At 41.5% G+C, this 23,215-nt stretch overlaps 1 protein-coding gene across 21 annotated transcripts in view; it reads left to right on the top strand.

Moving 5' to 3' along the window:
* Window positions 1-23,215, top strand: part of CELF1 (CUGBP Elav-like family member 1) — a 74,529-nt gene that overhangs the window by 4,974 nt on the left and 46,340 nt on the right. For 2 of the 21 annotated variants that reach the window (XM_081239147.1, XM_081239146.1), the window contains exon 1: window positions 18,989-19,166. The exons of 18 other annotated variants lie outside the window; for them this stretch is intronic. The gene's annotated coding sequence lies outside the window, so the exon portion shown is untranslated. Of the gene's footprint in view, window positions 1-18,986; window positions 19,167-23,215 lie in introns of those variants that run through there. One more of the 21 variants, XM_081239149.1, reaches the window with a different exon arrangement.

The following is a 23,215-nucleotide window of genomic DNA, read 5'->3' as shown; positions in this document are numbered from 1 at the left end:
TTTGATGTACAGAATTTTAAGTTTGATGGAGTCTCATTTGTCTGTTTTTGCTTTTGGTGCCTGTGCTTTTGGTGCCTTATCCAAGAAACCACTGCTTAGTCCAGTGCCCTGAAGCTTATACCCTGTTAAGCTTCTAGGAGTTTTATAGTTTTAGGTTAAGGTCATTTTAACCCCCCCACTTTTTTTTTTTTTTTTGGCCGTGCCATGCTGCTCAGCTTGCAGGATCTCAGTTCCCCCAACCAGGGATTGAACCCGGGCCACGACAGTGAAAGCCTGGAATCCTAACCATGAGGCCACCAGGGAACTCCCCCATTTTAACCGTTTTTAAGAGTACAATTCAGTGGCATTAAGTACGTTCACAGTGTTGTGCAGTCATCACCACTCCTCTGTTTGGAAAATTGAAGTTTTCTTCACCCCAGTCAGAAACTCTGAAACCATTAAGTAATAACCATCCATTGCTCCCTCCTCCTAGCCCCTGGTAACCTCTGGTCTGCTGTCTGTCCCTGTGAATTCTGGATATTTCATGTAATTGGAATCATAATATTTGTCCTTTTGTGTCTGGCATAGGTTTGTCCACGTGTAGCATGTATCAGGACTTCGTTCCTTTTTGTGGTTGAATTCCTCTCCTTATTGAGGTCAGGGATGACTCTTTCATCTTGGTATCTTGCCCTCTCTTGGTGCTCCATAAAGGCTTTTGAATTGGTTAGAATTCATGCCCTTCATGTGGATTGCCAATTACTGGGGGATGTCCACTGACATGCTCAAATCTCTGGAAAAATTCAAACGTATCAGTGTGCTTAAAAGTATGTAACAGTAACGCAGATCACGGTTAACAGCATCATTTCTAATTTCTAATCTAATGATAATTTCTAGTCATTTTCAAAATACAGATTATGTACAGAAGTGTCACATAAAGAGAAGGTATAGGCAAGTTTCTGCTTTTGCTGTATAATTAATATATGAGTATTATACAGCTTTTGCTGTATAATTAATATATTTTTTGTTAGAGGGGTGGAATGATATCCAGGTATTCCATATTGTATAAAGTTTATAAACCTGGCATTTAATGGCCTGCTTAGAATTAATAACGAATACTTTGAGGGTAAGAGCATTTTGAAGGTTATCATAAGCCTCCCAGTTTGTTTCAGTATATTCAGAGTATTCTCGTGCATGAAAGGCTTTCTTCTCTTTTTTTTTTATAAATTTATTTATTTTATTTATTTACTTTTGGCTGTGTTGGGTCTTTATTGCTGCACGTGGGCTTTCTCTAGTTGCGATGAGTGGAGGCTACTCTTCGTTGTGTGTGGGCTTCTCTTGGGGAGCACAGGCTCTAGGCACGTGGGCTTCAGTAGTTGCGGCACACGGGCTCAGTAGTTGTGGCTCACAGGCTCTAGAGCACAGGTTCAGTAGTTGTAGAACATGGATCTGGTTGCTTCGGGCATGTGGGATCTTCCCGGACCAGGGATTGAACCCGTGTCCCCTGCATTGGCAGGCAGATTCTCAACCACTGCACCACCAGGGAAGCGCCTCAAGGCTTTCTTCTTAAGGTGAGCTTTTACTTAATTTTTTGGAAGTTCATAACTGATTTTGAGCTGCTTGATTGTCTACTTTTCTTCTCTTTGCTTTTTGGACCTAGCCTCCAACTCCCATTTTCCTCCTCCCCAGTAAGTAATAAAGGGAGTTTAATATTAATCCTTGGGACATGGGATGAACTGAAAGTTTAATTTGGTTAACCCTTTTGTCCCAAAGAAGTATAGTAAATTCCCTACATACGAACGAGTTCCATTCTGAGAGCACGTTCTTAAGTCCAGTTTGGTCGTAAGTCTAACAAAGTTAGCCTAGGTACCCAGCTAACACAATTGGCTATACAGTACTGTACTGTAATAGGTTTATAATACTTTTCACACAATGCATAAAAAACAAACACAAAAAACATTTTTAATCTTTCAGTACAACACCTTGAAGAGTACAGTGGTAGAGTACAACAGCTGGCATACAGGGGCACGTTCACATCTTTGAAAGTTCGCAACTTGAAGGTTCGTACGTAGGGGATTTACTGTATTACAGGCCTCACAGTACTTAGCACATGGGATTTTATTTTAGTGTTAGGGAGGACTTATATACCTCTCTTTTTTTTTTTTTTTTTTCTTTTTTTGGCTACGTTGGGTCTTTGTTGCTGCATGCAGGCTTTCTCTAGTTGCAGCGAGTGGGAGCTACTCTTTGTTGTGGTTGCATGGGCTTCTCGTTGTGGTGAGGTAGCTTCTCTCGTTGTGGCATGCAGGCTTCAGTAGTTGTGGCTCACAGGCGTAGTTGCTCTGCGGCATGTGAGATCTTCCTGGATCAGGGATTGAACCCGTGTCCCCTGCATTGGCAGGCGGATTCTTAACCACTGCGCCACCAGGGAAGTCCCTGTATACCTCTTTTTCAAACAACGTGAACCATTCTTTTGTCCAGAATTATTCCTTGATTCTTGATTATTTTTGGTAATTAAAAGTAGAATGGGGCCTCCCTGGTGGCGCAGTGGTTGAGAGTCCGCCTGCCGATGCAGGGGATACGGGTTCGTGCCCCGGTCCAGGAGGATCCCAGATGCCGCGGAGCGGCTGGGCCCGTGAGCCATGGCCGCTGAGCCTGCGCGTCCGGAGCCTGTGCTCCGCAACGGGAGAGGCCACAACAGTGAGAGGCCCACGTACCGCAAAAAAAAAAAAAAAAAGTAGAATGTATCATGAAAGTTCAAGTGTTTCACTATACCTTTTTTTTTTTTTTTTTTTGTGGTACACGGGCCTCTCACTGTTGTGGCCTCTCCCGTTGCGGAGCACAGGCTCCAGACGTGCAGGCTCAGCGGCCGTGGCCCACGGGCCTAGCCGCTCCGCGGCATGTGGGATCTTCTTGGACCGGGACAGGAACCCGTGTCCCCTGCATCGGCAGGAGGACTCTCAACCACTGCGCCACCAGGGAAGCCCCTCACTATACGTTTGAAACAAGAATTAACTTTCTATGTACGCTTTCTGAGTGGAACTTATACAGATTCTGCTAGTTGGTTGCCATTAATATAATCCTGTATTTACCTGCACACTGTGCTATGGCATTTTGAAATGGTCAAAGAGCAAGTAAAATAGAAACAAGAAAATATTTTATGCTAATTTCTTTATTGGGGTATAGTTGATTCACAAAATTATATAAATTTCAGGTGTACAACATAGTGATGCACAATTTTTTAAAGGTTATACCCCATTTATAGTTATTATTAAATATTGGCTATATTCCAAAACAAGAAATTTTGAACAGAACCTACAGAATTAGTCTTCCCATAATTGAGAGTTGATTCTAGGATTTTCAAGTTCTTAAAATTGGTTTGAAACCTGTGGTTTGAAAGAATGATGTGACTTGACTGGGGTTTATAAGCATTGCTTGGGAGGGTAAGTTTGACAGCTCCAACCTTTGGGCTTAAAAATTGGTAATATCACTGAGTGACCTTAACATTTCTGAGTCTTTTTTTCCATCTTTAAAATGGAGATAACCAACTTGGAATGTAATGTGAGAATTAATTGAGATAACTTAAGCTAGGCAGTGAATAGTGCCTGGTACAGTGTTGATAATGCTATTTCCTTTTTTCATCTGTAAAAATGGGCCTGCTACTTATCTCATGGGTCAGTAATGCAGTTCAACCAAATAAGAGACACTGTTAAAATGAGTAGCAGTGCCATACATAGACAGTAGCTACTGTCAGTGTTCCTTTCCTTTCCCCTTTTAGGTGTATTTTGTTTTGCGTTTTCCTTTGTCCATTGTGGCTTAGGGATAAGATTGTTTCCTGAAGTCCAGTTCTTGCATCTGAATTGTTTTTGTTTTTGTTTTTGTTTTTGTTTTGCGGTACGCGGGCCTCTCAGTGTTGTAGCCTCTCCCGTTGCAGAGCACAGGCTCCGGATGCGCAGGCTCAGCGGCCATGGCTCACGGGCCCAGCCGCTCCGCGGCATGTGGGATCTTCCCGGACCGGGGCACGAACCCGTGTCCCCTGCATCGGCAGGCAGACTCGCAACCACTGCGCCACCAGGGAAGCCCCATCTGAATTGTTTTGCTATGAAGAGTGTCCTTTCCCATAGAACCTTTAAGCTTGTTGTTCCCTGTGGAATGCTCAGGTAATGTGGTTTCCTAGATTAATCTTCACTGTCTACACTTCACGTGGGAGTTTGTTGATAGGGAGTCTTCTATGTTCATAGGAAACTGAAAAATACAGATGAATATATTACTGGATTTGCTGTGGGGACACCTGGGTCTCTTCCTAGTTATAGGTAACTAGTTTTAGGCTTGGAGAGAGGGTGGGCTCTAATATTTAGAGTTGTAAAGTAGGTGAAAGAGTTAATCAGTTTTAGCTATTTGCTTTGTAAACTATATTGTATCAAGAATCTTTATCTGAGCTTTGTAATTTGATAAAGACAGTTTTCTTGATGAGATCTTTGTAATTGTAACTTGTCCTTGTCATGAAATTGGCTTTAGAATCTCCTTGAAGTACTGGTTTCCTTACAGAATTAATCAGCATAGCTGTTCTGTAGGGTTCTTTTTGTTTTGGTTTGGTTTCTTTTGGCCGCACCACGCAGCTTGCGGGATTTTAACTCCCCAACCAGGGATCGAACCAGGGCCTGCTGCAGTGAAAGCGCCAAGTCCTAACCACTGGACCGCCAGGGAATTCCTGTGTTCTGTAGTTACTTTTTTTTTTTTGCGGTACGCGGGCCTCTCACTGTTGTGGCCTCTCCCGTTGCGGAGCACAGGCTCCGGACACGCAGGCTCGGCGGCCATGGCTCACGGGGCCAGCCGCTCCGCGGCATGTGGGATCTTCCTGGACCGGGGCACGAACCTGTGTCCCCTGAATCGGCAGGCGGACTCTTAACCACTGCGCCAACAGGGAAGCCCTGTAGTTACTTTTTTAACCTCTGCTATGCTATGGAAGCCACGAGCATAAATTTGTTTATTTTTAACTTCTTTGAGTTCCAGACCTGTAAAAAATTTCAAGAACGTTTTATATTCATCATAAACTGCACATTGACTTATTAACACATTCTTTCTGCTAAGGAAATCTTTAATTCTTCTAAAAACATTATCTCACAGGCTAGAAGGATAAATACCAACATTTTCTCTGAGCCTTGGGACGTGAGCAACTTGTTTTTCTTCATACTTGCCATTGTTTTTAAATTTTTATACAGAGAACATGAAATTCATAAAAGTTACATTAAAATTAGACTTTGTGCTCAAGAGATAAGAAAGCCTAGTTAGGGGAGACTGTGATTATAAAATATCTTAATAAACGATTTAAAGCATTTTAACTCATAGAGCTTTGTGAAGTTCTGATGTGACCCTCAGTCAGCCAACCTTTTCCCCGCTTTACAAGGAATGGACTCACTTTCAGAACAGCTTACGGATTGTAACGTTTTGATTTTTCTGTTCCTCCACTTAGAAAATTTGGCAGCAAATTTGAAGAGGAATGGTGAGTTCTGGTTTAGAGGCTGCAGTGCGATCTCACTTAATTGATTTTAATATGCCACTTTTGGGATGTGTTCATAGTTAGGAGTGTAGCTTTAGAAAGAACTCTTCACTAACTTTCTGACTTCCATAGCTATGTTCAGCTTTGACAAGATGGAGTTAAAATCGCTCCCCCCCCCCACCCCATGTTGAAACTCCATTGAAATTATGTTCCCAAATTGGGAAATGTCTTTAGTTTGGGGAGTATACAAAATGAAGATTTTTGGTTCTAAAGCCGTTTAATTTTATAGTGTTATACTTTTAATTTTGATAGGTCAGTAGTTTTCATTTACATAACATTGCTACTTTTCAGCAAAGGAATCACTGAATTAGAAACTGTCACCACTTTTCTCATTGTTCTTTTTACCTTTTTGTTTCCTGTGAGATTGAAGCAGGCTCTTGCAGAGACTGTGGGAATGTGTGATATTTTGGTGATAATATGGGGTAACTAATTGTCTACTGTGAGTAGACTGTCTTTTTTAACCCAGTATTATTTGGACATCTGTTCAGTTTTTGCTAGTTTCTGTTTTGTACAGATAATTTACTGTAGACTTTTCCCAGTTTTTTTGTGCTTGTAGCTTTTGTGTGTGGGAAACATTCTTTTCTGCTCCAGTCCCCCCGCCCCACTACTATTACATGGCTTAGCTGGTGTTTCTCTCTTGCATGAGTTGTCTGCATGATGTTGCTAACTTAACCATGCTAGGTTGGGTGGGATATTACCAGGGAGAAACACCTTTGCTATCCCTGCTGGCTGCCTGCCTGATTCTGAACACTGCTGTCTGATCAGGAGTCTTAGCGGGTCCAGGGAGTGAAAGGAAGTCAGGGTGGTGGTGACAAGCACCTTGAAAATGTATGACTGACGTTCATCAGCGAGTTGGTTATTCCTGCACATTGAAACAGTACTGCTTTGTGGTTATATAGTCATTTTAAACCTTATAGCAGGCTTCCAACTAGGTATTTCACTGGAAGCTGTTTATGTGGTAAAAAGACTATGTATTCCTTAGGTCCATAATTCTTCGATTTATGGCCAAAGCAAGAGGAGCAGGCATTGCATTTTGTGTTCTTCAGCCCTTCCCTGCTCATGGTTCAATTTCTGTTTGTCATTTAGTGAGTGCCTAGCTAATCTTTGTCATGAAGCTTTTCATGTCCATTCATTCTAATACTGTATCATAGGATGTTATTTAGTATTAATGATTTTTTTTCATTTCAGTGAGATTTTAAGGTTTTTTTGAGGATGGAGATTGCCTTATTGCTTATTTAGTGTATTATGTATCTTCTAAGGAGTCAGGCATGCAGTCCCTACCCTAATTATACTCTGTGATCTAGCCCTTCTTGTAACAGTTCGGTGGGCCATGGCCCAAGCTGGGCACATCAGTTTCTTCTAGGAATTTGAGATTAGAACTGAGAATCGTGTCTTTAGGGAACAAACAGATCACCTCTATTCAGAGAACTTGAAACATATAGACTCAGATGCTGGGGCACAGCCAAGTTCAGGCTTAATACATGCAGAAGCAGTGAAGGCCAGTCTGCAGGGAAGGAGAATTAAGTACATTTATCCAGAAAGAAGCATTGATGAGAAATGTAGCTCTGGAGAGAGGCAGACTAGAAGCACATGCAGAATAGAAGCCTGGGTGCAGAAAGGCTTTGCAGGTGTGGCCCTGTTGTACTTTCTGCCTTTGGGTTCCATGAGATACTCCAGTATCTTTTCAATTAATGCCTTTTTTTTTTTTTTTTTTTTGCTTAAGCTAGTTGGGAGGAAGTTCTCTTAATTACAACCAAAAGAGCTTTTAATAAAATGCTTAGTGCAGAACTCTGCCCAACGTTGCTTAAATTGATTTGAATTTTAGAATAGTCAAGCCTGGGATCATGGCTCTTTGGAAGATTGCCCTTTTCCCCCAGCAGCCTCCTCACCCTCAGGCTTAGGCTGCTTGGGGTTTTGGCTTCTCCATCTGTAGTGTAGACATTCATCTGTGTTCTCCCTTTTGGTGCACAGAGTGCTTCTCTCTGGTGCTTTGCCAGCTCAAGATTGAGGGTTGGGTTTTTTTTTAAACAAGTTTCTAATGATTATCTGTGTACAACTAGTTCTTTTTAGGCATGTAAGACTGATAATAAAGTATAATACTATTTCAGGTAGGAAATTTAAAGCGAGCCATCATTTTTAAAGAATTTTGTGAGGCATGTGAATTAGGTCCTTTCTTTATTTCTAAAGTAGCACATTTGCTTGTTTCCTGATTGTTTCCTCTTTAAAAAAAGTTGATGGACTTGAGTGGAACACAATAATGTGGGTTGAACGGCAGTTGAGACTTTAAACAAAGGGTAATGGTGAATGGCTGTGTGCCCAGTTGATGGAGTCTGTCTGGTCTCAGCTCAGTTAGTAACTTCATGAATGATCTGTAATAGGAGCATCACAGTGGTGTTTTTCTCTTTGAGAAATGTTAATGAGGGAGAGAGGGAAGCTCTGAGAAGGACAGTTTAATGCTTCTAATTTGATTTTTTTTTCTTCCTGTGATCATTTGGTTTCTGTTAAGTTGAAAGACTTTATTCCAGAGAAATGTAAAATTTCTCTGGAATATTAAAACAGGAATTAAAAAGAAATGTGGATTTGTATACTACTAGGAAGGAATAGATTTGCAGGGTAGAAAAAGCTGGAAGTCGTTATTTTACATGGGAGGTCAAATTGTTGAGAAAATAAACCTAAACAGTGTTATGCCTTTGTACTGTACTGTAGTGTGTATATAGTATTGAACCAAGGGCTGTTCATGGAAGAAGTTATACGTTTTTACAGTCCATAGTGTTTACTGGTATGGGGCCCTTGCACAAAGTAAGTAATTGATAAATATTTCTTGAGTACTATATGTTGAATGGCACTTAATTTTATGTTTTGAGACAGTTCAGTACTAAGGACTAGGAATAGGAAGAAAACTTTTAAAATTGAAATTCTGTGAATCCATTTCTTCAAATCATTGTCTTTTGAAAATAATCAGTACTTTAAAGCTCCAAGGAGTTTTCTGGGGAATAAAATGTAAGCAGCTCTCCATTGAAAGACATTAAGTTGGCTAAGATTTGTACTGTAAAAGCCTTCATGTATCTTAAAACCTCATATTGTATATTGCCTGGACAAAATCAGAAGGCTCCTAGACAACCCTGATTCTGGCTCTGTTTTCTGTAGCTCCAGAAAATAAGAAAAGGAGAATCTGATACTACTGGCAGTCTATGCTCTCTTTTCTGGGCCAAGACATGCATTTAAAAATAAAATCAAGGAAATCGTAAACCAGTAGTAAAAACAAATAAAGCACCCAAGAGTTTGCCTCTTCTAATGTCCTGTGCCCTGAGTCTCTTAGACTGTCTAATATTAAACTAAAGTGACAAAACTATGCTCTGGGCTTGTCCTCTGCACTTCCTATTTAAAGCTTATGGGAAATAATCATGAAAAGACACCATATTTATTATATCATTATGATTTTTATCATATGCCGTTTTTGTTTAATAGCGTCTGCATACATTTACAAGTCCAATTTTTTTTTTTTAAGCTTGCAAACTTCTTTACTGAACGAATTTGGGTTATAGATTGTGGTGATGGGATTGGGAAACTACTTAAAAATAACCCTTTGGGACCTGCTACAGGAAAGCTTAGGTGAGTAAATATATGAAAACCAGATACAATATTTCTATGGAATATCTTTTTTTTTGATGTGGACCAATTTTAAAGTTTTTATTGAATTTGTTACAATATTGCTTCTCTTTTGGTTTTTTGGCCGTGAGGCATGTGGGATCTTAGCTCCCCGACCAGAGTTAGGAATAGAACATGCAGCCCCTGCATTGGAAGAAGTTTCTCTCTCTCTTTTTTTTTTTAAATCTTTATCTGTCTATTTATCTGTCTGTTTGTTTATTTTTGGCTGTGTTGGGTCTTCGTTGCTTCACGTGGGCTTTCTCTAGTTGCCTCGAGGGCTTCTCATTGCAATGGCTTCTCTTGTTGTGGAGCACAGGTTCTAGGTGCATGAGCTTCAGTAGTTGTGGCTCGCGGGCTCTAGAGCGCAGGCTCAGTAGTTGTGGCGCATGGGTTTAGTTGCCCGGACCAGGGCTTGAACCTGTATCCCCTGCGTTGGCAGGCGGATTTTTTTTTTTTTTTTTTTTTTTTTTTTGCGGTACGCGGGCCTCTCACTGTTGTGGCCTCTCCCGTTGCGGAGCACAGGCTCCGGATGCGCAGGCTCAGCGGCCATGGCTCACGGGCCCAGCTGCTCCGCAGCATGTGGGATCTTCCCAGACCGGGGCACGAACCCGCGTCCCCTGCATCGGCAGGCGGACTCTCAACCACTGCGCCACCAGGGAAGCCCCGGCAGGCGGATTTTTAACCACTGTGCCACCAGGGAAGTCCCTTTGTGGAATATCTTGATGCCTGTTGTTTACCTTTAGCTGACAGTATATCTTGTCTCCTTAGGTCCTTTTTTTTTTTCTTTTTAGACTTGTGAATTTGTGATTTGTCTTTTACTTTTATAGTATGGTTATGAATTCGGTTTCAACACGTTTTATCTTAGTGGCATTTATATTTAGAGTTTTCAGTAATTATTAGTTTGAGATCAGGGAAAGATTTTTATGAGCACAGAGACACTTCTTGAGCTTTGTTCCAGCTGCTTTCTAGCTCTCAAGTTATTGTGGATCAGGCCTAGGAAAGCTGAAGTTTTAGATTATTACTATGAAATCAAGTTCTGTTTTTATTTATTAATGTTAATTTGTCTGGTGTAACTTTGCTCTGGGCTAAGTAAGACATAGAGGAATGTTTTCTTTTGAATTCTGACTGCTCCACTTCTCTGAACAAACCAGATCCACAGATTAGACTTGTAAATGATCTGTTTTCTTAAGGTATCTTCTAACAGAATGGGTCTCAGGGGAGCTGAGCGCCAGCACACATTTAGCTGGGAGTGACAGTTCATCTCCCTGAATTACATCCCCTTTGTCCATACACAGCAATTTTGGAGGCAAGACTTGCAATTTAAACTCTGTTCTGGTCTAATCAGTGTGATTTATAGTCAGTTTTATTTATTATAATTATTTTGTGTGATATGTTTCTGACATAATCATGTAGGGAAGCTGAAATTTCTTGAGTAGAAACTTGCTTTGGAGAACTTTGAAGTCTTGATAGGAAAATACTGAATATAATTTATGCTGTATCATGATCTGGAAAGATACGGAAGCATACATAGGTCACTGAAACTTTATTGAGCTGTATTTATTTAATTGTTTTTATGAATAGGGAGATTAAAACTTGAATATATTTAACTCTTGCAAGAGAGTCACTAAAACAGTTAATATTTCTTCAGAATTGTATACTATATGGGAAATAATCATGGAAAGACACCAGGTTTATTATATCATTATTGTTTTTATCGTATGCCATTTTTGTTTAATAGCCTCCAGATGATGCACTTACAAGTCCTTTTTTTTTTTTTTTTTTTAAGCTTGCAAACTACTGAACTAATGTGGGTTATAGATTGTGGTGCTGGGATTGGGAAACGACTTAAAAATAACCCTTTTGGACCTGCTATATTTCTTGAAGGCAGCTTGCTGAAGAAAAATTAGATCAGGCTTTCTGGATTGCTAGATCCAGACCATCAAAAAATGCTCTGACCGGGCTTCCCTGGTGGCGCAATGGTTAAGAATCCTCCTGCCAATGCAGGGGACACGGGTTCGAGCCCTGGTCTGCGAAGATCCCACATGCTGCGGAGCAACTAAACCCATGTGCCACAACTGCTGAGCCTGTGCCCTAGAACCACAACTCCTGAAGCCCAGGCGCCTAGAGCCTGTGCTCTGCAACAAGAGAAGCCACCGCAATGAGAAGCCCGTGCTCCACAACGAAGAGTAGCCCCCACTCGCCGCAACTAGAGAAAGCCCGCGCACAGCAACAAAGACCCAATGCAGCCAAAAATTTTAAAAATGCTCTGACCAAAAGAAAAAAAAGCCTGCTGGATCCACCCCCAGGAATCCTCGTGGGTCCCCATGGTAACAACCTCCTTGCTTACAACTTGTCACTGTGTAACTGTCACTGGGGTTCAAAGAAAAGCCAGTATATCAAGAACTGTGTGGCATTAACTACTCCTTGGTAAAATGCTGTTGCACATTTGCAACAAGCCAGAAATAGAAAGTTAAAGTTTCTGTGTTCCATTAATTAGATGCTTTAAAAAGCTGCCTAATTATGGTAAGGTGCAGTAGTGGGAAGGTGGTGGGTGGCCAAGGCAGGCATAGGAAGAAGCCATAGGCTCCGAATGTTAGGACCTTCATTTTCTTCTCTAAACCTTTCATTTTGCAAATGAGGGAAGTGAAATGTGTTACTTAAGTTCACATAGAAGCAGAAGCAGGATTCCATCTCAGATCTTCTCATTTTCCAGGACGGTTCTGCTGTCTGTGGACGGTTCTGCCCACACCACATTTGCCATGCCTCTACTTTTCAAAAACCAAGTATCAGTTTCTGAGGTTAGGAAAAGACCTTAGAGGTCATGCAGGGGAATTTTCTATCCAGTGGAGGAATCCCTTCTACAGCATCCTGGGCAGGTGCTCTCTGCCTCTTCCCTCAGGTGGGGGTTACCTATCTAGTTAACAAAAACCCCACTGCCTGACTTCAAAGAGAAGGTAGTTTTACATTGCTTTCCCATTTAAAAGCTATAAGCTTTGTTTTTCTCCCCTTATAAATTAGCAATTGAAAATCAGACCGGAATGTTTTTCATTAGCCTGTTTATCTCCGTTTAAGTCATGCTTGTCAGTCATGACAAGGCAGATAATTCGTTAAAAGAATTATGTCATGCCTAAACTCTAGAACTTTGAAAAGATAATGCCATATTTGGAACAAGCTAGTCCTTTAACAGCTGGGAGGAAAGAGATGATAAATGCTATATTCAGCTTAAAGTATTTTATAGCGTGCTTAATAAGATGAGATGATGGTGAGCTAAAGAGTATCAAAAGAGGCCTCAAGGGGCTTCCCTGGTGGCACAGTGGTTGAGAATCTGCCTACTAATGCAGGGGATACGGGTTTGAGCCCTGGTCTGGGAGGATCCCACATGCCGCGGAGCAACTAGGCCCGTGAGCCACAACTACTGAGCCTGCGCGTCTGGAGCTTGTGCTCCGGAGCAAGAGAGGCCGCGATAGTGAGAGGCCCGTGCACCGCGATGAAGAGTGGCCCCCCCTTGCCACAACTAGAGAAGGCCCTCGCACAGAAACGAAGACCCAACACAGGAAAAATAAATAAATTAATTAATAAACTCCTACCCCCAACACCTTCTTAAAAAAAAAAAAAAAAAGGGCTTCCCTGGTGGTGCAGTGGTTGAGAGTCCGCCTGCCGATGCAGGGGACGCGGGTTTGTGCCCCGGTCCGGGAAGATCCCACATGCCGCGGAGCGGCTAGGCCCGTGAGCCATGGCCGCTGAGCCTGCGCGTCCGGAGCCTGTGCTTCGCAGCAGGAGAGGCCGTGTACTGCAAAAAAAAAAAAAAAAGAAAGCCTCAAAAGCTCAGCGGCCATGGCTCACGGGCCCAGCCGCTCCGCGGCATGTGGGATCTTCTCGGACTGGGGCACAAACCCGCGGCCCCTGCATCGGCAGGCAGACTCTCAACCACTGCGCCACCAGGGAAGCCCTCATGAGGTGTTTTTTTAATACCTTTTAAGCAAAGCATAAATGCATATTTTCTAATAAGGTATACAGAAATGTTTTCAGTTTCTTATAACCACAGATACTTTTTCCTCGAAGAATTTACCATATTTAAAAATGGAGAATTTGGCTCCAATGTTAATTTTTCTTTCTGTCTTACCGGAAAGTTAAAGTGAAAATGCTGTTGGCAGTCTTTTGCTGTCTTGACTTCAACACAGTAGAGAATGCTATAATGAAAATGTGGCTGAGTTTTTAATATTCTGGAATTTCATGACCACCAGCACTTCTTGTTGTGCAGCCAGGGTAATTAAGGTAATCAAATATTTTAGTCATTAGCGGGTGTGACCTGGCTCTGAAAGAAATCTCTAATTGTAGCCTCAACCCAGTGCCCTTTTCCCTCATTTACTCCAAAACATATTTATTATTTTTGTCATTATTCTGGTTCTTAATTTGACCAGTGAATTTTTGCTTAAAAGTTCATCATACAGTTTTTCTTGATAAGAAAGTATGCTGAATTACAGTGTAATGACGGAAACTAGCTGTTAGACTTCACGTTTTGGGTGGGAGGTGTGGGGAGTGAGAGAGAGAAACGAAAAGGAGAGGAAGGGAGGGAATGAGAGAGAGGAAGAGAGAGATGGTTTCATCCGTACCATTTTGTAGACAAGGAAACTTGAGGTTAGGAACCTCAGGGAGGATAGTAACTTATTGGGGGCATCCAGCTATAAAGTGGTAGGTCAGGGCTGGGCTTTGAGTCCACACTCCAAATTCTGTGCTATTTTCCTTTCCTTTTCTTGCTTTTAGAGGCTAAGCCTCATAAAAATAATGAAATAATTGGGCTTCCCCGGTGGCGCAGTGGTTGAGAGTCCGCCTGCCAATGCAGGAGACTCGAGTTCAAGCCCTGGTCCAGGAAGATCCCCACATGCCGTGGAGCCACTAACCCCGTGCACCACAGCTACTGAGCCTGTGCTCCAGAGCCCGCGAGCCACAACTGTTGAGCCCAGAGTGCTGCAACTACTGAAGCCTCGCACCTAGAGCCTGTGCTCCACAACAAGAGAAGCCACTGCAATGAGAAGCCTGAGCACCGCAATGAAGAGTAGCCCCTGCTCGCCGCAACTAGAGAAAGCCCGTGTGCAGCAATGAAGACCCAGCACAGCCAAAAATAAATAAGTAAATATTAAAAAAAAGAAATAATTTATTTTTGTAACCACTCCTTTTCATGTGGTAGTATAATTTTTAACTGTTAATCAGTAATGTAAATTCATTGTCTCATTTTAGAAGTTCTTACCTTTGAGTTAGGAAAAAATGGGCATATCTTTTAACTGCCCTGGTAAGATACTGTTTGTGTACCTTACCTAAACTGTTTACCTGTTTTCTTGTTGAAAAGTAGGAGTGATTTAACCCTAACGAAAGTGGCGTGGAAATGTGGTTTTAAAGTATGTAGCATTCATAGCATCTTTGTGTCTTTAAAAAGAAATTCATGGGGCTTCCCTGGTGACGCAGTGGTTGAGAGTCCGCCTGCCGATGCAGGGGGCACGGGTTTGTGCCCCGGTCCGGGGGGATCCCACGTGCCGCAGAGCGGCTGGGCCCGTGAGCCATGGCCGCTGAGCCTGCGCGTCCGGAGCCTGTGCTCCGCAACGGGAGAGGCCACAACAGTGAGAGGCCCGCGTACCGCAAAAAAAAAAAAAAAAAAAAAAAAAGAAATGCATGGAGTTCCTTTGGGCAGATAGGTGGGGGTATCCCTCCCACAGGTCATTTAGTAGGTGAGAAAACTGGATGTTACATCTTTATTTGGTTCCTTAGTGAGAAATGATGTGACATGAAAGACTGCCATCTCCCTTTTTTCACCCTTCTTCTTAAAGTCTGGTCCCCATCTTCCAACCAACTCCCATGCCCCACAGCCATCCTTTTGGCTCTGACGTTGCTTCTTAATTCCAAACAGCCATATTCCATGAGCTCCTAGAAAAGAGAGAGAAAGAAATCACCAATCTCTTTTGGCTGCCTTGCAGTCAGTGCCATTTTTACCAAATGGTCTGCTCTGTGACCATGTCCTCTTTTGACTGGGCCCACATTAAAGTGTGTCCCAAATGCTATCTTGATATATGTCCTCACTAGCAATCTTGTTTTTTAAGTCTCCATTTACAGGTTGATTCACAGTGGGAGGGAGAGCCATGTTCAGAAACTTTCTGATAGCCTGATTTTTCTTGTCTTTCATTTCTTTGCTTCTATTTATGTTCTTTGTACCTCTTCCTTGAGCTTGCACCTTCTGCATAGATGACTGTATTATATCATCTTTGAGGCTGCAAAATAAAAGTTGGAAGATTTTAAAGTTCCCAGAATAATGTTGTCGCCCACATTGCACATATGTCACATTTTGAGTTTACTAGTTAAGCCTCTAAATATGTACTTTATATACAGTATGTGCAGTGTGATGACTTAGGTTGCCATGAGAACCTAAAAATTTTAGGCTTAAATGGTTCAGTAACAGACACATTTTTTTTCCTTTATTGTCTTAGAGGAAGGCTAGGTTTTTGTTTTATCTAATACACTTTTTACAAATTGAGATATTAGGCAGTGGCTATTCTCAGATATCACGTCTTGCTGACAGGATGGGTAGCTTCTTTGTTTGCCTATTATCGGTCTTCTTTATTCCAATCTTCCATGCTCTAGTTTTTTCCCTCTCTACCTGTCTCCTATTACTTTCTGTGCTACAGGATAGAATTAGAAGTAGGAAACTGGAGGCCTTAGCTTCTTAAAAAAACAAGTACACCTGGTAAGAGAGGAAGTATCTAGTGGGATGTTCCTAAGCACATCTACAGAATTCCACTCTCCTGTAAGCGTCCTGAGATGAGCTGTAGTAGTAAAATTTGCTTGGGAAAAAAAAATTTTTTTAAATTGAGGTTATGGTTGATTTACAATAGCTTGAGAATTTTTTTTGAGAAATACTTATTTGTTTATTTAGGCTGCGCCGGGTCTTAGCTGTGGCACATGTGATCTTCATTGCCACGTGTGGCCTCTTTAGTTGCGGCACGGGAACTCTTAGTTGTGGCATGCATGTGGGATCTAGTTCCCTGACCAGGGATCAAACCCAGGGCCCCTGCATTGGGAGCTCGGAGTCTTACCCACTGGACCACCAGGGAAGTCTGAGAATTTTTTTAAAAAGGCATTATGTTAGTCTGCATCTAAAACAATTCAGGTTCTTTTGAATTGGGATATATTGTTTTGAATAATTTCTTGGCCAGGGTGACTTGTTTATTCTTGACTAGGTTTAGTCATGAAGATTCCCTTCTTATTGGACTAGGAAGTGCAAGAGGAGATGACAGAATGTTAGAGATGAAACAAACTATATATTGTTTAGTCTTTGGTTCTTAAACCTGTTTTGGATCATGAACCCCCTTTGAAAATCTGTTAAAAAGCTATGGACCCATTTCCCTATAAACATAAATTAAGTACATAAATATATTTTACATATATATAAAATTTTGCACATAATATAGTGGGGTTTATGGGATCCATGAAATATCCGTGAATTCTATAGGTCTGTGGACCCTAAATGTGGACTCCTGATCTGGTCCAATACCATTTTTCACTTGAGGAAGCAGGTAACAGGAAAGAAATGACTTGCCAATGGCCATGCTATAGGTGTGTATAGCCATTTTGATTTTGTGGTTATACTTTAACCACCCTTGGTGTATACAATTGTGGTGTTTTGCATTGTGTTGTTTATCTTTACGTAAGTAATCTTAATGGGTAATTAAAGCTGTGATCTCACCCAAAAAATAACATAGTAGTCCACAATAAAATACATTTTGGGAAATCAAAGTTGCTATAACAGGCCTGCTCAGAAAAATTAAATGTATTTTAAAAAATGTATAAGACACTAACACAGTTAAGAGATTTTAAATAAAATGTTGAACACTTGCATGTCTGTGTTTTGTGGGACATGAAAATGCCTCTACTGCTGGAATTCTGCTGTGCTCTTTTCTCTCTGTCTCTCTTTTTTTTTTTTTTTTTTTTTTTTTTGTGGTACGCGAGCCTCTCACTGTTGTGGCCTCTCCCATTGCGGAGCACAGGCTCTGGACGCGCAGGCTCAGCGGCCATGGCTCATGGGCCCAGCCGCTCCGCGGCATGTGGGATCCTCCCAGACCAGGGCATGAATCCGTGTCCGCTGCATCGGCAGGTGGACTCTCAACCACTGCGCCACCAGGGAAGCCCTCTTTTCTCTTTAAAAAAAAAAAAAAAAAAAAATTTAATTAATTTTTGGCTGCGTTGGGTCGCCGGTGCTGAGCACCGGCTTTCTCTAGTTGCGGCGAGCGGGGGCCACCCTCTTCATTGTGGTGCGTGGGCTTCTCATTTCAGTGGCTTCTCTTGTTGCGGAGCACAGGCTCTAGGCATGCGGGCTTCAGTAGGTGTGGCACTCGGGCTCAGTAGTTCTGACTCACGGGCTCTAGAGCGCAGGTTCAGTAGTTGTGGCTCATGGGCTTAGTTGCTCCGTGGCATGTGGGATCTTCCCGGACGAGGGCTCGAACCCCTGTCCCCTGCATTGGCAGGCAGATTCTTAACCACTGAGCCACAAGGGAAGTCCCTGTGCTCTTCTTTTTCAGCACGTCAAACAGAGTGTGGACAAGGCTCTGCCTTGCACCATGAGATCTAGGTGGTGGGATTGAGAGATCAGTTTTGCTATAATTTGGCATCCTTTGCTCATCATTACTACATTACCTACAAAAGGTAAAAAGAAAATTTCAAATGGTCAATTTGCCTATAAAATATACTAAAGTAAATAATTATGGTGAACCAATTAATTTTAAGAATTTGAAGTTTTCTTTTTTTCAGTTTTAGAGAAAGCGTTTTGCTGGGGTGCAACCTAGTATGTTTATTTATGCCCCATAAGCTGGAGGATTGTGCACACACATACACCAGACATGTCAGTGATGGAAAGGAACTAGGCAATGCTCTCCTCTCTGGAGCTCCCCTTCGTGACTGGGTGACTTAGCAAGTATTTTGTAATCAAAGATCTCAAATGCACAGTAAGTATTGGTTGATTCATTGAGAACTAAAGTACAGAATCATTTGAGCCCATCAACCACGTATTTTCTTTCCTTTTTTGATTCCCTGCCTTTTTTTTTTTTTTTTTTAAACCATGCATTTCTTATCTTTGGAGAGTTCACTCTGGCCAGAAATTAAGCTTTTCATATATTTCACATTGAGATGAATCTGAATGAATTGTTCCAAGCAAAGTAATTTTTAGAACATAAACATTTGACTTCTGATTATATAAGCCAGCATCCTGGGAAATATATTTTAAAAGTTGTATCAAATTTATTTTAACTTGTAAATCAGAAGAAAAGAAAAAGAGAGACCTAAAACTGTCTGAGAGTTGGAATGAGACCTTCATTCTGAAAGCAGCAAAGGGCCCGTGAAGTCTAGGACCCTTCACACACATGCGGAATAACCTTTTTTGCATGTTAAGTTCCAGGATTTAAATGATAAATTAAGCCTCATGGCTGCTGCTGGCCTGGTAAGAGTGCAGCCTGCTGAAGTTCTCACAGTGTCTTTCCTGTTTGCTGTGGCAGAGGGATTCTTGGTGTAAGTGACTGAAATTATCGGGAAGTTCCTTGGCCAAAATAGAATCTCAAACCTTTCTTCAAGTACCAGCCTGTGTGTTTCTGTTTTTTGTCTGGAGCATGTGAACACAGTGCATGTGTGTGAGATAATTGGGCTTTCACTAATGGCCCCCTTTCAGCAACCATGTATGGATAAAGCTGTTCAGGTCCCTGCTCCTCCCTCTCTGAGCAGGGAGGAGGACCTATTTTGCTGAAGCTGCTGTTCCACTTTTCAGCTTTCTATATTTGTACAGCAACAGCAGGAGCAGCCCACTAGCTCGGCCGCGTGGCTGCCCTGTGCGCCCATCCTAGCTCTGGCCTGCTCAGGCCTCAGCCAGGGCTTGCAATTTGTGTTCTTACGTGCGTCCATCTGTCTGTCTGTGTACATTGCTGTGGAGGACTGAGGTTTTCAAGTTGAAGAGGTGACCTGTTTGTCTTTTTTGTTTTGTTTTGTCAATTATAAATGGTAAAGAATGTTTCAGAATCTTGGGGATGGGGTGAGGAGACAAGATTTGTATTATTTAACAAAATATATTTTAGGGAGAGGATGCCAAACTGGTAAACATAGTGTCAGAAATGGTCTCTGGGTTCTCTTAGAAACTTTTCTCATTGAAGTAGTAGTGTTTTTTCCCTTTTGTTTTTCACTTGTCACAAAGCCCAGTTCTTAGGGGTGGAAATGAATTCCTTTCCTGGCACACAAATTTCCTGATGTAAGATTTGAGTAGAAGAGGCTGAGACACGTTTACCCCCTTAAGAAATGACCTCATACACATCTTTTTGGAAGAGGGTACAGTAGGGGCTAAGCCTCTTCCCTTGGCCTTTTGCTGGGAAAGGAACTGTGGGAAATGCCCCGTTGCTTTGGGCTTTGCAGTGGCCTATGCTGTTTGCACAGATTCAGAGTGCTTTGTAAAGTTTGGCCTTACCAGAGGGCTTGTAATGTTTTTTGGTGTCATGTCTATTTAAGGAATAGTAGGGGACATGACATGCAGACAGATTTCAGTTTATTTCCAAAGAGTATTGGATTTGTTACATTTTTAAGGAGTACTCTCGGGCTTTGTTATGAGATATTCTGATTAGACAGAAATGAATTGCTCGATCTTGATCAACTTAAGTCTAAATTCAAGTTGGTTTCTTTGTTTTACCCTTTCCTTTTACTCTCCTCCCCCATCCCCCCCATGAGTCATAAGCATGCCGAGTTGGGAATAGAACTTGTCAGCTGAGTAGGGATGAGACAGTTCTCTGCACATATTTGTAACTGTGGCCCATGAGGAGAGTAAAGGACTTAAAATGCTGGAGAAATACATTCACTGAGACAGCTTCTTCTGTGGCTGTGTGGTATGGTTGCAGGGTTCCATGTGACCATTTACTGATGTATTCTCCCTTTGAATCACTTAGGAGTCTGTTGTTCTGTGACTTGTCCATTGTTGGCTTCAGGTGTATGTGTTTGTGTAGGGCCTAGGACCTGGTGCTGAGTCTCTCATGGGTCCTGCATACTTGATGACTTTATAAAATACTGTTGAGTGTGGCATTAAGTGGGCTTCAGCTTCCCCTTGGCAACTCTTAGTGCCTGTCTCATTTTGCCATTCTACTAATGTTTTCTCATTTATACCATGAATCACTATACACCCTCTTTAGGGGCTATCATTGGAGATTAAAATCAGTGGCAGCTCTGATTTTACTGCTCAACCTCAATAAAGGACACTGTGGTTTTGCACATCTCTATTTCAGCTTTCCCTTTGTTCTTGATCTTTAAAAAAATTTATAATTTTCCTGGTCTCATTAGTTGTTATTTTTTTCATTGTGTGCTTTTTGAAAGCTTCCATAAATCCTTTTTTGATATGACGCAGGAGGGTAATAAATAAATGTTTATAAATAAATAAGTGCTCTTAGAACAAGTGGTTCAGTATTTCGTAATGAAGGTTACACTTACACTGGATGAGAACAGGCCCAGTTGAAGATTTATCAGCCAGTCATTGCCTTCTTATCTACACCCCTCCCTCTCCTTCTAATAGGAAATATTTCTGTATAATCTTAGGCACTCCATTTTGTTGGGATTGACATTTACACACTGCTGTATTTAAAGTAGATAACCAGCAAGGACCTACTGTATAGCACAGGAAACTCTGCTGAATATTCTGTAATAACCTTAATGGGAAAAGAATTTGAAGAAGAATAGAAAAAAATTAAAGTCTTAGGTACTCCTTTTTGAAGAGAAACAATCCTGGAATAATAATGACAGCAAAAGTTTATTGAGTGGTTTCTGTGTGCCAGGCACTGTTCTAAATGCTTTTACATACATGAGTTTTAAAATTCTAACAAACATCTTCTAAAGTAGATACAGTTACCATAACCATTTGGCAGATGAGAAAACAGGTATAAAGAAGTTAAACAATTTACCCAAAGGTAAACCTGGCTAGTAAGCTCAAAACTGGGATTCAAAAGCAGTGGTGTGGGAGCTTCCCTGGTGGCGCAGTGGTTAAGAATCCACCTGCCAATGTAGGGGTCACGGGTTCGAATCCTAGTCCGGGAAGAGCCCACATGCCACGCAGCAACTAAGCCCATGCACCACAACTACTGAGCCTGCACTCTAGAGCCCACAAGCCACAACTACCGAGCCCACGTGCTACAACTGCTGAAGCCCGCGCGCCTAGAACCCGTGCTCCGCAACAAGACAAGCCACCACAATGAGAAGCCTGCGCACCGCAACAAAGAGTAATCCCCGCTCGCCACAACTAGAGAAAGCCTGTGTGCAACAACGAAGACCCAGTGCAGCCAAAAATAAATTAAATTAAAAAAAAAAAAAAAGTCGTGTGACTCCAGAATCTGAGTGTAGGGTATATTATAGGCTTATAGTCAATATTTGACTATTAATTTTATTAATACATTCTGAATTTTATTTGGGGATTTTTGAATCATGAATCAGTTTAACCCAGTTTCATTTTAGAATTTCCTTCTGAAAATGACTACAGTATATGACTTTGGTTTTGCAGGTCTCTGTCAACTAATTCATTTTTTGATGATAAAAAGCTGGAAGGCAAATAGTCTGTGAAGCATTCCCCAAATTACTAATTTATCTCTGCTAGTGCCAGACTGTTTACTGAAGATATTGAAAGCAGAGTTAATTTTAGTTTCTTTAACTCTTGGTCCCTGTGCTACACATCTTCAGGAGAGGCCTTCATAGGGGAGCATGGGAAGGGAAGACTGGCAGATTTTACCTAATCCACTAGCTGTTATCTGTGTGAGTGTAACAGGATAATAGGGAGATGTGTTTAAAAGAAATGATGATGGGACAATTATTGGTAGGCTGAGTAATTTCAGTGGAGGGTAGCAAAAATGTTATTCCATCTTAGACAATGTGATTAAATAGCACAAAAGTTTGATTTAGACAAGGAAGAATCAGTTCTTCTAAGGTGTTTGTCTCTCTCAAATTGATGACAGATTTTCTCTAACCATAAGTGCTTTCCCTTGTGTATATGCTGTCCTATGTTTTTTGTTTGTGTAAATCTTGTCTTCTGAACAGGGATGGGGATTGGGCCTTTTTTGTACCCTCTGCTTCTAGGTATAGAGTTGGATGTTCTCTATGTGTGTTTTTTGATGGATAGATCTCCCATTTTACAGAGAGCTTGTTTTTGTAAAAATGAAATCAAAGCACTGACAAGTTTAATTTTGTGGAACAGTGGGATTTTTTTTTAGGAGTGATTTGAAGGAGGTGACAGAGATCATATAAATGGGTATTTAAATGTGAGAAGCACTTTTAGAAGCACAGTTTGAGAGTGATGAAAGCATGATAATTGAAGTCACTTTTTTTTAAAGTGACAATATTAAAGAGATATTTAGAATTTGCCCTAGGACTGCACATCCTTTGGGATGAATCAAGTCATGCTGAACATGCGCCCTGATTGGCTGAAGCCAAGGTGTAATTTTTGTATTTTCTGGCATAAAACCTAACTATCTCAGGAAGCGTCTCTACAGAAAGAAGTGGTTTCTGGTTTTGTAGAATTATGACCTTAAGAACAGAAAGAGATTGAGTAGAGTTTCCTGCTTTTCAACAGAATAGGACAAACCTCCTGAGACAAGACCATATGGAAGCATCCTGCTGAGTGCCCATGTGTTTAGGGTGAGGTTGGGGCAGATGGTACAGGCAGGGTTCCTGGCTGCTTGGTCAAAGATTTTGGAGATGATAGAAGTTAGATGTTAGGTACTGTGGAAGAACTGTTGTATGTTGTGTATACTGGGCATGTTAGCCTAAGAGTTGGAGTGAGCTCAGTGAGAGGATACTGATGTATTTGGTAGTGTTGGGGGTAAGATAAGGGAAGAGGTGGGGAGATGCTGACCTGGAATGATAACCTGCAATTCAATCTTAACCTCCTTCTGAGATTAAGGAGGGGGACACAAGATACGGTGTGAGAAACAAGATTCCAGATCCTTGGCCTCTTCTGTTCTCTAGAGCCTTCAAGTAAGATATTGCAGG

The sequence above is a fragment of the Mesoplodon bidens genome, assembly GCF_964165515.1.
Source record: "Mesoplodon bidens genome assembly, chromosome: 7".
In the NCBI taxonomy this organism is placed as follows: Eukaryota; Metazoa; Chordata; class Mammalia; order Artiodactyla; family Ziphiidae; genus Mesoplodon; species Mesoplodon bidens.
The sequence above is the reverse complement of the archived record's forward strand: the minus strand, read 5'-3'. Positions and strand labels throughout refer to the sequence as shown.